Here is a 15080-nt window from a genome sequence, read left to right as displayed (position 1 = left end):
GGGAAGGGACCTCTGGAGGCTGCATAGTCCAAGCTCGTACTCAAAACAGAGCTAATTTCTGGGTTGGATCAGGGTACAAGGAGCTTGTCCTCACAGAGTTTGAAATTCCACAAGAACAGACATTCCATATCTTCTCTGGATCCCTGTTCCAGTGCTTCACCGCTCTCTTTGTGAACACTAGATGTGATCAGAATTTCCTTCTTTGTAACTTGTGACTGTCTTCTCTCAAATCACAGCATAACATCATGCCAGGAAGCTGAGTTGGAAAAGGATACGCACAGAGGATTCTCCTGTCCTGGCATCCTGGAATTCAAATTCATGTTTATGCCACTGAGGTCAGTCAGCCAAGTCAGCAGGGTTGGGGAATGCAGGATGTTGTGGTGATGAGGAAGCCAAATGTGTTGGTTTGCTTCTTGGCTGTTTCTGTGAAGCATCATCTGAAAAAGAAACTGGCTAATACTTATCACACCAAAAAGGCAGAGTGACAGACAGCCCAATGCCACGGTGCCTCACTTGCCAAATCCATGGTTTTTAATTGCTCTCTCATATTCTGCCTTCCCAGGGCTCCTTTGCCACCTTTACCCTCCCTCATCACTGACATCTTTCAGTGGGTCAATCTTTATCTCAGCAACAGTTCATCTGTGCAGCTCACTTCAGAGATGCAGAAAGTGTCTCTTGGCCTTATTGTAACATGAAGAAATCTGTAAGCCAAAATGGTTTTCTTACCCTTCTGCCAAGGCTCTGAATCATTTTTCAGTTGATGATGCTAAATGTTAGGCTTTTTATTTCCTCCAGACCCATAGCACTCTTTTCCCCGAAGTTTTAGCACTGGGTGGAACTGGAAAACTCTTAACAGCCAGGGAAGTGCCTAGTGTCTGAAGATAAAGATAAAACTAAGATGGTTTCTTGAGCACATGAAGAAAGGTGACGTGCTTAACAGAAGAAAAAGCTGGGCAAGGATCAAGCTCTCAGATTATTTTTCAACTGGTTGAAATGGAAGACCACAGCATACCACAAAAGGCAAACAGCAGCTTGCAGGATTTGTTGGGGGGTTGATGCAAAGTGCAGTTGCTGCCATTACACTTGCAAGCAGAATAAAAACACAAAATAGGTTGTTTGGCAAATAGGTATGTCCTGAACATAACACAGCTTTCATTGTACTCAGTAAATGTATCAGCTGCAGGGCTGGGAAATACAAGTCAGAAGTGGCTTGCTTTACACTGCAAACATAAAGCAGTGCCTCTGAGGAAATATTTTGTAAACACTGGTGTGTGTACACTGAGCACCCTCACTAATCAAAGCTTTCACCTTGCTGTACTCTTTGAAACAATAATGATAATTTCATTAAACAATGAGTGCTTTCTGAAGCCATGGCTGTCTTTTAAAAGGTTTGTTATTTGAAATACAGTCAAAATGAAATAGAATAGGTGTCCTATTATGCTGTTACTTTGTGGATGTATGGGGGGAAAAGAGGGAGACTAAGGAATAAACTGAGAAGACTTTCAGTTCCGTTTCTGACAATTTGGGCTGTCAGACAGTACATGAGACCTTGCACATTTTTCACTTTGTTGATTTTTCTGCTTGTGAAGTGAAATGCAAAGCTGGAATATCCCCTCTCTGAGGCCCAGATTGCTCATCTGACAGTGAGGGTGATGTTTCTCCTTGATGAAAGCAGAACCAAGTCGCGGGAGAGCCCAGAACGCTTGGCTTCCCACAGACACATCAGGGACACAGGTGGGATGCTAATACCTGTGTATTAGAAATAATCTGACCAGAAACACCTGCTGTGGGAAGGTGCCCAGATGTTTCTCCTTGACTTTAAAGAAATTCTGAAGGCTGGAAAGAATGTGCTCAGCAATCATAAGACAAAGATAACAATATAAACAAACAGCTCAGCTACCAAAGTGCTTTATATGAACAAGGACAATTCTCCATAGTACCAAGTAAAATGCAAAACCATACCAGTATAGACACTGCAAATTATCTGACACTTGCACAGTTCCATTGCTGGTTCAATTCAAAGCAAGACAGGGAGCCAGAAAATGCTAACTCGGTCATTTGGAGAAGTCAAACACAATTACCATTGTCTGTGACTAAGCAAAATTAAACCATCTGATTCTGTCAGAGCAAGCCACAGCTCTCAACCTGGAGACTTTTTAGGAACCAGCAATTATGTGAACTCTCATGTCAGACTGGCAAATTATATTACAGTCAGTCCCACTGAAGACATAAGTATATTTGGACATGTGAGGGAACACCAGTAGAGAGGATTTTCTGTTAATCTGGAGCAGACAAAACAGGTTCCTCAGTTAGCTGTCCTTGCTGTTACTGTCAAAGATAATAGCTATAGCATAGGCCTCAGCTCTTGTTGTGTCTCTTTAGCAACCAAAATAAGTAGAAATCACCCTTGGACAGATCTGAGTAAGTGCAAGGACATTACAGGGTCAGTGGCAACGATGTGGAACAGAATAATGAAATTTAGGGGTCTCCAGATGAGTCTCAGTGATTGCCATAAGCATATATCACACAGCACAGCTGCACCTCTGTCACTTGTGTTTTGGGCGTATAGTCTGGAATCCTGTGTCCTACTGTAATAAGAAAGGGACTAGGATGATCAAAAAGGATTTTCCCACATCTAACTTCTCTGATGCTGCTTCTTTTGAAAAGTACTATAGGGCATTGCATTATTTCCACCTTTGTAGAAAAATTTTATCTTAAAAAAGATTCTTCTTAAATAGTCTCCTGCTGGGATTCATTTATGGAGTTGGGTTATCTAAGCGCTCCAGAGTGCTCTGAAAATAGAAGAAGGAAAATGCTTCAATGCAGGAGAAAATGAATGCCTGTTCCTAAATGTTAATGTGGATTTTCCTAGAGTGCTTGGGGACACAGAGAATTGTGGCTATTGAATTATTTTTTTCACTAGAAATATTCCAGCCAACTCCGATAGTCTCCTCTACTCATCTGTGTTTCCAAAAGCCAGCTGAAGATTTTCTCTTCGAAACCAACCTTCTTTCATCTCCTGCTTCATCGTCTTTGATGATGCTGTTGGGTTCAGTTATTTTTTCTGAACACATCTCTTTCCTTTGTCAGGCTGGGTTGCATGTGACCATTGAAAAACATGCATCAGTTATGGAAGCATCTCAAAGTCTGCACATGAATGAGGCCGGTGTGGTTTAAAGCATTGTACAGCCATATAAAAGCAGTCCCTTCACCAAGGAATTTGTGAACTCACCCCCAACCAGAAGTGGAGCCCTAGACCACCCTAATCCTGACAATCTAATTTATAATATAAGATGTCAGATACAAACACTTAGAGATAAATTTCTGATTATGTAGCCACAGTCTTCCTTCAGCGCAGTGTGGAAGTTTCCCTTTTAAATCCAAGCTGCTGTAAGTTTATGTCATACTAATGATTGAATCCTTGCCTTGGTACTTAGAAGATATCCAAGATGAGCTGGTAGAAGTATCTGTATGTACCAGGACAACATGTGTCTGTGGTGATGTTGAACTGGGTGTGCTTTATGTGTTTGGTTTGCTTTTATGACCTGTGGGTGTACAGATGATACTGCCATCACTCATCTGTATCGTTTTCTCAGTGGTTGTGTGTTATGAAGGAGAGAACAATTGAGTAAACGGCCCCAAAGGACATCCCTGCTAATTGCTCAAAATTAATGTGGAACTTGACACAGGAGATAATTTAAGCCTCTGATAAAACTGCGTATTGCTTATTGCTCCTGAAGGGAATGTTCAACAGCTTGGGGAAATTAACTGATCCCTAGCCATATTGATGTCCAAATAGATTATCCCAAGCACTGAAGTTAGAGAAAATTTAAACACCGACTTAGAGACTTTGATGGTGTCCTCTGAATTCAGCTTCCTCTCTGCTGATCCACGGGTGAGCTAAAGGAAATAAGAACTAGACAGGAATGCGATCCAGTCTGCTGTCATTTGTCCTCTGATGTGCTGTGATGTCCAGTTGGGATGGAAGTATAGGAACTCTGCGTCACTGGGTAGCAAGCAAATATAGAAAATACTGCTCTTTAAAGCCTTCCTCATAGACCTTGCAAAGATCAATGACTGAAGAAACAAAAAGCATCTTATCAACTTTACATTTTTAAGTTATCCTGAAAAACTGCTTCATCATGTAGAGTCTTTTCAAGGAACTACATCAAAAAGGAGATTATAGCTACTAGAGGAATCACACCAGTGGGGATGACCCATTGTCAATATTAAGCTTCTCCATCAGTCAATGTGAAACTGTCATGCTAAAAGGAAGGCATAAAAATGCAACCATGCTGCAGTGATGAAGCTGTCAAAGTCAGAGCACTATAATACATCCCTTTCAGTGATCGTTTCTTTCTGAGCTCATCAAGTAGAACATCTTGGCTCTGTGGTCGTGCTGAAAAACACCATTTAAATTTAATAGATACCCAGCATGGTGCCAAATCTCCAGACATCTTTTCTGTAGCATTCACTGTTTGAAAACTAGTTCAGGACATCTTCCCTTGTGCTCTAGATTCATCTGATCTTGTCTAACCAGCGTAGTGGGGAAGATCTGCAGCATCGCAGATGTATGCTTGATGCTCTGTGCAATTGATTTATTATGGTGAAACCTGGTGTGAGAGGAGGTAGAGGAAAGATAATGTTACTTCTGAATCAAATTATCCTTCTTTTATGTACTTAATTAAGAACACAATCTTGCTGGAGGCTGAAAAGCTTTGGCTTCAGTTTACACAGATGCTTTGTGTCTGTCTCTTTGTCCAAATTTTTTACCCTTACACATCACAACAACATGTCTGTATCCAGTCCTATAAAGATTGATTTTAGCTGAGCAGGAGCCAGTAGATGCTGATTTTACCTGGACTGTGTTCTTTAACAGATGTAGCTCAACAATAATTCATGTAGTTGAATCCAACATCTAAATATGAATACATGATTTAAAAAAAAAATGACAGTTCTGAGTCTAGTTTTTTTCCTTTCCGCTTAACCAACAGGAACAGAGAGAAGAACCAGACGACCTACGACAACAGATCTTTATCATTTCTTTTGTACTTCATTGCTGAAATGAACATATTTTTCTCTCTGAAAGATTGAGAGGGTAACATGGGACCTTATTACTATTTGTAAAACATTTTCTTTGGTGATGCTTTTGCCACACCATGTTTGTAACTCTTGAAACATGATGTGGATCCAAAAGCTTTATAAAGTGAAAGAGGCTGTTGTTCTGTAGAAGAGGATAATGAGGTACAATTTCAGTTATGGGGTAACAAACAGAGCTTGTATCAGACAACACATGGATAGGAGACACTGTTGTAACTTAACTTACACAGAGGAATTGTGGAAGTACATTAATCACTGTGGAAGCAGTTAATTGCTGCAGCAACTTACATGCAGGGTGTCCAGCTTCAAGGAACCTCTAAGTGTGTGAGAAGACAAATAAGAGTTCACAAGTTTCATCCTGGAAAATACTGGAGGTCCCTGGGAAAGACTGAGAGCTCTCAGGTATTTTCAGGGCTCCATAGAGGTTTATCCTAAATCCATCTCATGCACCAATTGATTTTGTACACCAGACTGCCAAAGGAGAAGCTCTCTGGTCCCTTCTTACTGTTCAGTGATTTATGGACTAGATCTGAATGCAGACTGTGGATGTGTCTTTCTCCCTTCCCTTGAAATATAGTGGAAGGTTAAATCTGGCTGGGGATTCAAATAGAGAATTTCAGGCCTATCTGTGATTTATATTGGTCTGTCATGCTTATAACATGAAAAGTACTCTGTTTAATGAGAAAGTGGACTCTGTTTCTATTCCAGCTTCCATATCCCTGATTCAATCTAAACCACATTTCCCTCACAAAGAACCTTTCAAAAGCAAAGAATTTCAAAAATCACTGCTATGAGTGGTCCAAGAACCTACATTGTAAAGAAGTCCCCAAATGATCTATCACCATTGCAGATTTGTTTGTTAGCTGGGTTTTCTTGGTCCAGCAATGGGTCAATTTTCATACAGAGACAGAAAGATCTTTTGTTTTCTCAAGTATGTGTGAATCTTATGGAATCCTTTTAGAAAAAAGGCATATCTTTAGTTTCAAAGTGCAATGCCAGAACCAGTTGCTTTGAAAACATCCCTGCCTCTAATGTGTTTTGCATTAGGAAAACGTATTTCCAAACTGATATTAGTACCAGTTTTCAGGAAGAACTCAAGTGTGTGCTTGCCTTGACATCTGTTGGTATAAATAATGTAGTAAAATGTAAATTCAGAATTATTTATGTGTATTTGAGAAGATAACTTGTTACTGGGTAGTAATTCTGACAACTTGCTTGTAAATGCAGAGCTGTGCTCAATTCAAATACTAAACGCTGCATAAAGGAACAGAATAATTATTGCTGGATCACACTTGCAGATCAGTTTTACAAGTTGCAACCAAATAAAAGTGAGAAATTTCAGACTGGCAATGAAGTGTCACCAGGGAGCAGCCTTGGGGACAGTAAAGCTTGGAAAAGAAGTTTACAGTGAAAGCTGTTTCATTGTTGTGATTTACATTTCCAATAAAGCTATACCCCAGGAGAATTTTGGCCTGTGAGGGGTGTTTGCAAGCTGGTGAATGCAGAATGTGGATGTTGTTCTGCATTAACTGGGTTTTAAAACTTACCCCAAAAATGTGCTTGCAGAATGAAAAGCTGCATGCTGTGCATTAATATTAGGGATAACTACATTAATAAGGCAATAATTAATTGGCAGTTGCCCTAACAGGCCTCTCCAACCTTAGTTCAAGATTCAACCATTATTGCTTTGTACAAGTTTTACCATGCAAAGCAACCTCCTCCCCTTTCCTCTTATGCTGCATAAGGGATTGGTAAATAACATGCATGCTTTCTGCAAACAGCGAAATTGACTTGCCAGGAGCAGTTTAAATGCTTGAGTGGTAAAAACAGAAACTCGAGCATACATTTCACTGCTCTTAGTTCAATTTTTGAGCATTGTGCCCTCCTGCCTTGAGTGAAAGGTACTACTTTATGGCATCCATAACAAGAATAGAACCAGAACCTCTCTACTTAGCTCTGCAGGCACTGTTTGGGGTTGCTGCTCTGTTTTGTGCCTCTGGGTTAAGTGAAAGCTTTATGTATTCTTGATGTTTATCCTGTCCAGAGATTTCCAGTTTCTACTAATCTACTGGGAAGAAAACTCAGTGATCTGCAAGCAGGTTCAGAGGCAGTTGTGTGGGGTGGTAGTGTTCACCAGGAGGGCAGAGCAGGCAGCTGGGGGCCAGTGAGCAGTTCCATACCTTGTTTTAATCTGCCCTTACATTTCTGTCAGACCTCTTTCCCAGCACATCATTTTGATCCAACATGCACTAAAACCAAACTTTCTTGGTTTCTTTCCTGGTTTACATTTAAGAGGATGAGCTTGTGCTGCTTTAATTTAATTCCACATCAATTCATAAATTCTTTTCCCACTGGAAGGCTTCAGATTTTCTGGCTGTGCTGAAAGTAGCATTTGGCATAAGTCATAAACCCTACTACAGACAACTTAATCTATTTAAAATAGTGCTGAAAGGAAAAAGAAGCACTGTTGCAAACAAAGGCTTGTGTATCCTTATCTAAGGATGAGAACCTTATGGCTATGAGAGACAAGTTTTGTCTTTGGATCCAGCTGTAACGCTTTAAGACATTACTACTTCAGCTCTTTGCCCTGTCTACTCAGCCTAGAGTAAAACTGGCTTACGTATGCCTTGTGACTGCAAATGCATCTGAGTTAGTGAAAATGCAGTTTGTATTATGTAGTATCTGAGGCAGTGAAGATGCTTGAAGTTCAGAAGAGACATGAGATCAAATCTAATCCTCTGTGCACAGCAGGCAATTGTATTTCACCTGCTTGTTGAGCCCAGTGGTGTTTTATTCAAGCATCTATTCCAGAAAGAGAGCATTCTTGCTTTGTGTAGTAGAAGAAATGGTGAATCAATTGCCTTGACAGTTTCTTCCAGAGGTTAACCACCTTCCCTTTTAAAAATGTATGTCTAGTTTGCTGTTTCAATTGCTCTGTCTTCAGCCTTTAGCCACTGATTCTTGTCCTGTCATGCTTTGCTCAGCTACAAGATACCAGGTCAGCCCCCAGCAAAACACCATCCTCTTTCTTCACCCACAGCCCCAGGTAGCATGGTTCACATTTCTATAGTCTGATGCCCCATCACAGTAGGTTTTGTTAATTGGATACGATTGTTGAACCTCCTCTGTGTCCTATGTCTGTAATTCTTGGAGAATGCTATCCCATTCACTGCAATTAAATCACCCGGGGCAAAAATGTGCTCAATTTATGACTGACTCCTCTGTGCACTCGTGTAATAATCCTCAGATAAACTGATCATGAGATTGTACTGCTTAACGCCGGTGTTTATCTTTCCAAGCACTTAAGGCATTAAGTATCAGTATGAGAGGAAAATGAAATGCTGGCATAGAGTTCTCAGAAACAAACATGAACTGGAATATTAAAAGGCTTGATGCAAGGAGGGCCATCTACCAGATTTATGGTTTCATCTGACAGGTCCTAGCTTTTAAAACAGATTTTGTAGTGTGTCTGATTTACAGCTCTGATGCAAGATACACATCTCTGTACAGATCATGGATAAGATTCTCTAAATAACTCCATAATTATATCTACGTTAGCCCAGTGGCAGCGTGATTCTGGAAGCTTTAGGATTCTCCTGGAAGTCTGCCTAAGTATGTTAGAAGGAAGATATAGTTAGATGCAAGATGCTTCCTGGAAAACAGCTTACCAGGGAAAGGAAGTGCTGGTGTCTGACTTTAAAAGTTTGTCATGACTGTCTGAAATGCTTTTGTTAACTCTGTAATTCCACCTGAACTGAAGGTGTTTGGGGAAAAGAAATCAAAGCATTTTCAGACAGAACATGGTATCTGATGACAGCCAACACAAGGATATTGCAAACAGCTGCTTGTCTGGGCAATACAGAGAATACTGATGCATTGATATGGATACTGAAACCCTTTCATTGCAAAATGGACAGAAGTCACTTTTTAGCTAGAAAACAGAATTCTCTGTACTGTATTCTCTGTATTCTTCCTAATTAAGTTCAAATGATTTTAATAGCCTACACATAACAGAATAATTTGGCACTCGATAGCATTAATATCATTTTATGATAAAGAGTTATGATTTTTTCAGAAATAAAAAACAGCTAGTAATTTTTGCATAAAACTTTAGAGGTTTTGCAAGATTTCTCAAGAATTGTGACAGTTTTAATTTTTATTTTGGTTTGGAACTCAGCAAAACTGAAACGTCATTGAAATTTTAAGTTAAATACACTTTTCATGGGTTTTGGTGTGATAACACACCCTTTATTGTTACATTCTAGATGGAAGAGAGCTGAAAACTCAGACTTGGTCACAGCACACTTTAAGTCTTTTCTGAGCCCTGTATTCTGTAGTGAGATTTCATGTTTCCTCACATGAAACATATCTTGGTGCGTAGTAACCTAGAAATCAGTGTGAGAGGGCAGCCTTCCACCTTTGCATAGGGGTGATCTCACCACAGCTCTTTTGCTCTCAGCATCTCTTACTCTACTGAGGACACCCCTGAGACCTGTTGGATTCCTGATGTTGGCAAATCACTTCCTCCCATGAAAAATGATGTCAGAATTAACTTCAGTGGGACAAGATTCAACACTTATTATTTTTAACTCAGATCAGTAATATACTTACTGGAGCCTTGCCCTGTGTGTAATAAAACCTAGCTGGAATTGCTGAAGGGTTCAGCTGTTGCCTTGAACAGATGCATTGCTGTAATTTGCCAATAGGATGTATTACATCCTGATTACAGTTTCTGTTGAGTGATAGGCCAAAATTACAAGGCAGAAATGTGGCTAATCACAATAAAGAAGATAAGTCTATTAATTTACTGCCCGCATTTAATATTTGTAGAACAGATGCTGTTTGTTCCCCTTCAGCTGCATTTACATGGAAATGTGCTTTCATTCTGAAGACACCTTAAGGTAAATGAAAAACCTTATTGGACATTCTGATGGGAGAGGGAGAAAGGTGAAATATCTTGGAAGGTTTCTCTCTGTTTCCCAGCCCTGTTAAACTTACACAAATCAATCAGTTGTTGTAAGATGAGTCAAGTGAGCTACTCCAGGCCAGAAACAGATGTCTGTGAAAGCTGAACTGACCATTTTCAGCAGATGGTTTGCCAGCATAGGTGCAAATCATACTAGGAAAGCCTGTACCACTCCAGGGATTAAGGTATAAGTGGGCTGTGAGTGGTGTTGTCACACTCATTCCCACAAAGCAATACGCAGTTCATCATGCTGCAACTGAACCATCTCTCAGTGTTTTGCATCACTGGCCCATAAAGCCAAGCTTCAGATGAGGGCTGCATTAACACATTGCCCCCGTTATATGCAACAGAGGTTCCTAAAGTCTGAGGTTTGGGGGCGGAGGAGGTCTCACTTCATAGCTCAGTAAGAGAGATTCCACTTCCACAGTGTGGAGTGGTTGCAGTCTGGGAAAATCTGTGATTTCCCTGTTTTCAGCCCCACGAAGCACTATTGCGGCTGTAAGAGATGCGGTGCCAAGAGCAAGCGGAAGCGCGTCCGCTGGGGACAAGGCAAGAAAATGAGCTGCTGTCGTCACGCTGAAACAGAGCTTATAGCTCACATATTATACTGACAGTGATTAAACAGTGTCTCCTTTTGTGCCGCGTCCTGGAGCACTGAACTGAGATAGACTCGTATTGTGATGCACAAAACATCTCGCATCTCCTCTTCACCCCTCTCTGCAGCACCTCCGGTGCCTTGCTGCTAAATAACTGCAACAATTCAAGCTGGAGAGATTAGCTCACCGCGGGGGTCTGTGCAGCAGAGCCTGCTTAACACCAGCCAGTAATCTGGCATCGTGCACTCTTTGGGACAGCAGGCTGTAAAAACACGCCGGCGGTTTCCATGGGCTGCTCTGTGCAGCCGGGGTTGCCTGGTTCAGCTATTTTATATTCTGCAAAGGCCCACTTACTCCTCAGAGTGAGAATTTGCCGTTCACGTGTTGCAGCTTTGCTGTGACTCAGAGCAGCCTCGCTGTCTCCCATGCTCAAACCGCGACTTCGCCCCTGCATACGGAGCCTTCTTCTTCCTGATGCCTACCATGGTCTCCTAAACAGGTCTTGGGGTGGTTACCCATTCACCCCATCCCCTACCATTATCTGACTGCACTGCATGAAGGGACCCCCAGTCTGGGCTCGCTAAAATGAAGTCGTATCTGCTGTGTTTGGCTCTGAATCAGAAGATTTTGGAGGCTATTTTGCTGAGCTCTGTTGCTCCCTCCCTACTAAAAGTGGATGCCACCTCATATCTGCTGCACTCGTAATGTGGGGGAATAGAAAATCCTTTGGTGATGCCAAATATAAAGCAGCCGTTGAGCCGCTTCAATCTGTTCCGTGCCAGACACAGCCCCCAGCGTGCTCTCGCCACCGCTGATGCTCTCCTTTGCTTTGTCAGAGGCAGAGCAGAGTCTCCCCAGCCCCAAGACCTGACATACGGCAAAGCCCCCACTGAGCTGCCACACGAGGGACACGGCAGGCTCCTCCCTGTAACACAGCCTTTGTGCTGCAGCAGGTTTTTAAAGCCTTATGAAAGGGCTGATAAGGCCAAACCAAGCTTTGAATACCAAATGGACACAAAACAGGGTGCATGACTATATCATTTTTGATATTGGTATTGATATACATTAAAAATATTGATATACATTGAAAAATGAAAAGGAAAACCCATGTCTCATACAGTCGTTAGCATGAGCCCCAGGATGAGGCGTTATCAGCACTGCTCTGATAAGGTGAGGAATGTGTCTTTTAAGAGGCTGACTCCCCAGGCCGGGCTGTGGGGCCCTGTAACACACAGGCTGCTATTTCTGCTTCAATTCCATGGTCAAAGGCCCTTTCCTAGACAAAAGTATTGTGTTCCAGGAACAACAGCATAATCTGGTTTATACTGATCTTTCTGAAACACTCTGAGACCTCCTGATGAGAAGTACTACGGAAAAAATAGGTATTTTTTATTCCTTTTTTGTCTCCATCACTCCGGTACAAATGCAATCTGTAATAGAGTCCCTAATATATCTGATCAGAGCATCAGCCGCTTGCATTGAGCTACACTAATGTGCTGTGAAGGATGATGCTGAGGAAGCCTGAAGTCTCAGAATAGAGACAGTTTCCAATTTATGTTGTGTTACTGTGATATGCCAAGCGTGAGATCCCAAATGCACCACGAATAATTGGGTTTACGCTTTTACTCTTCATGCCCCAGTCTTTTTTTCTGCTCAGTTTTTGTCAATTGTGTCTTGCATTCTTAATTACTAGCAAGGAAGGATAATGCACACAAACACCACGGGGAAAATACCTCTCCAGCAAAGCAACAGCAGACCCCAGAGATAAGTTTTAGCCTGCAGAGCAGGTTATGTGTTACGCCAGACACATATAGCCCCCGTGACTAGCTGAGCTGCTCCTATTACAAACATAAGTGTTTGACATAATACCAATAAAGTCACCCTCTTGAGGAAAATTAAGACCATTTGGTAATGCTGAAGTATAATCAACGTTTTAAAAACAAAGCCATTTAATGGCGAATTCAGATTACTCTTGCGAGAGTGATGAATAGAAAGGGAGGGAAGCATTGAATTCTTGAAACACATTTTGCCCCAAACGCTCCTAGGCAGCCACTTGGGATGTACATTCATCAGCTTGGGCTGGGTTTAGGGCTGGGTGTGCTTCCACGACATTCTTCATGACAAAGATAATCTTGCATTTGACTAAGGGTTTGACAAGCATGGATTTGATTAACTTCGCTGTTGCAGTGTTAGAAGAACAAGACTGTACAAACAAGAGCTCCCCGGTGGGTTTTTCAGCACGGACCCAACTGTGCTCCAGTGAGGCCAAAGACAGATCAGGAGCAATGCTTTTGTAGATCTCATGATGGTTTTTCCCCACAAAGTTCTTCAGAGCAAGACCACTAGGTAGCCTGCCCAAGTAGATGAAATTGAGGCTGGAAACAAAACAAAACCCCACTAAATTCCCCATTATTAGTATCATTCATTAGGCCACTTTTTCAATATCTTGATGTCTTATCACAAGTGACTAATTCCCTCTGTTCCTCACTTTTCTCGTGTGTATCTGATGTTGCTCGTGCAGTTGCTGTACCAGGAACAGCACGACTGATATTCCTGTGGTCAAAACAGGACCACATGTGCCAGTATATCACAGAGGCAATTCAAAGAGGGAATATGGGACCTTGCGTGTTGTGGGAACCAGACTAAGGGCAAATGGGGTGGTTACCTCGTGTGAGTGTTTTGGAGTTCCACTTCAGACCTCTGCAGAAGTCAGGGCAAAATCCGCATGAGGGACAAGCCCCATGTCTCATGTCCCACTTGGTTCAGCCACTGCTGCGAGTTAGCCCCCCATTCAGGGCACTGGGCCCCAACAGCAGCTCTCAAAGAGGGCATGGAACAGACATGCCAGAAGTTACCTGGAGAAGACAAAGACTCAGAAAAGATAATTAAGAAAAACACCCTGTGAGAGGCAAACGCTGAGTGAGGACAGTAAAGCCAGCGAAGGGATCAGGGTGATGCCTTTGCTTCCTTCATCCCAAGAACTCTGCTTTGTCTCACCGAGATGCCTTTGAGCGGCTGAGAAAGCTGGTTGAGCGCTGTGCTGAGCTCCTTGAGCAGAGCACCAAGCCCCACACCACAGCTGGTGCTGATGAATTTGCTGCAGTACCGCTGCCAGGCTTCACGACCAGACTGAGGCTGTTGTCTCAGTACCCCACAAGCTGTCAAATGGAAGTTTATCATGGTCACTGAAGCATTAAGGCAAGGCCTCCGAGCATCACAAGCTGTCTGCAAAGCTCCTTCCTGTTAGTTATGCCTGTCCCCTCTGTCAGTCCTCTAAAAAATAACCATATTCCTTCTTTCAGGGGAGGTTTTAGTCAGTTCTGTCCAGAATTGTAACTCCACATGGAACCCCGCGCAGGAAGCCGAAAGTGTTGTTCTTGCTCTCAAATCTGTTCCTGACCTCTCTACAATTTTTTTTGGGGGGTGCCAAAATTCTTTTTGACCTAATTTCAATTCCCACTTGGCATTTTGGCAGTGGAAATTTAGATGTAGAGCTGCTGAACAGAAAGTGTGTCAGATGCACTGTGGTCACCACTATGTCCTTTTAGAGTGGAGATGAGCAGACAAGGGCTGCAGGCACCGAGATCATTTTACATTTAAGCCAGTGTTTAATTCTCCTAATAGCCCCAAGATCGCCAGAGCTCAAAGTCTTACAAACAGGATTAAGAGACCTCCTAAATATAGGCTTGTTGTTGCAGGGAAGGTAAAAGAACAACAGAGTCACTGAGAACTGTTTTTGAAAAACATTTATTTCTGTCACAGGTTTATAGTGATGAATCCCAACACCCAGTACTACAGACATTCCCCCCTACACATAGTTCTGGAGACAACTACATTTGATGAAAAATGAAAAAGCCATACAAAGAAGCCCCCCCAAACAAATAGGTTGGTACAAAACAAACAGTGCCCAGTTTCTCGCTGGGCCTTTACTGTTGAATGTTATATCCCCACGTGATAGAGCTGCTGTGCTCTATCCCTTATTCATTGCTAGAGGAAAGTTCACTTCCTGAAGGCCCCAAATAACTGCAGATGTTGTGTTTAACTGCTAAAAAAGCAGGGGGCATATGGGCAAGAGACGGCTGCTAGGATTCAGTGGCTGCTGTTTTTGCAGACATCACTTAGAAAGGAAATCTCTGCATTTCAGTTTTACCTCCTGAACCCCAGAATTAAAAAAGTCAAATACAAACCCAGAGACCAACATACACAAAATAGTGAACAAGTGTCCAGACATTTCTAAGCCACTCGGTTTACTGTGCCTTGATACCTCTGAAAAACAACAAAATCCCCACATTTGGATCACGTTGGATCTGATTTTGAAGATGGAGGGATAGAGATGCAGCACATAGCATAGCAACTGTCAAACAATGCTTAAGGCAAATTTATTCCCATTTAGGAGCTGAAGAATTTTGTTTACTTTG

The sequence above is a fragment of the Nestor notabilis genome, unplaced genomic scaffold (genome assembly GCF_000696875.1).
Source record: "Nestor notabilis isolate BGI_N333 unplaced genomic scaffold, ASM69687v1 scaffold18376, whole genome shotgun sequence".
NCBI classification, from domain to species: domain Eukaryota; kingdom Metazoa; phylum Chordata; class Aves; order Psittaciformes; family Psittacidae; genus Nestor; species Nestor notabilis.
Note: the sequence above shows the minus strand (reverse complement) of the source record.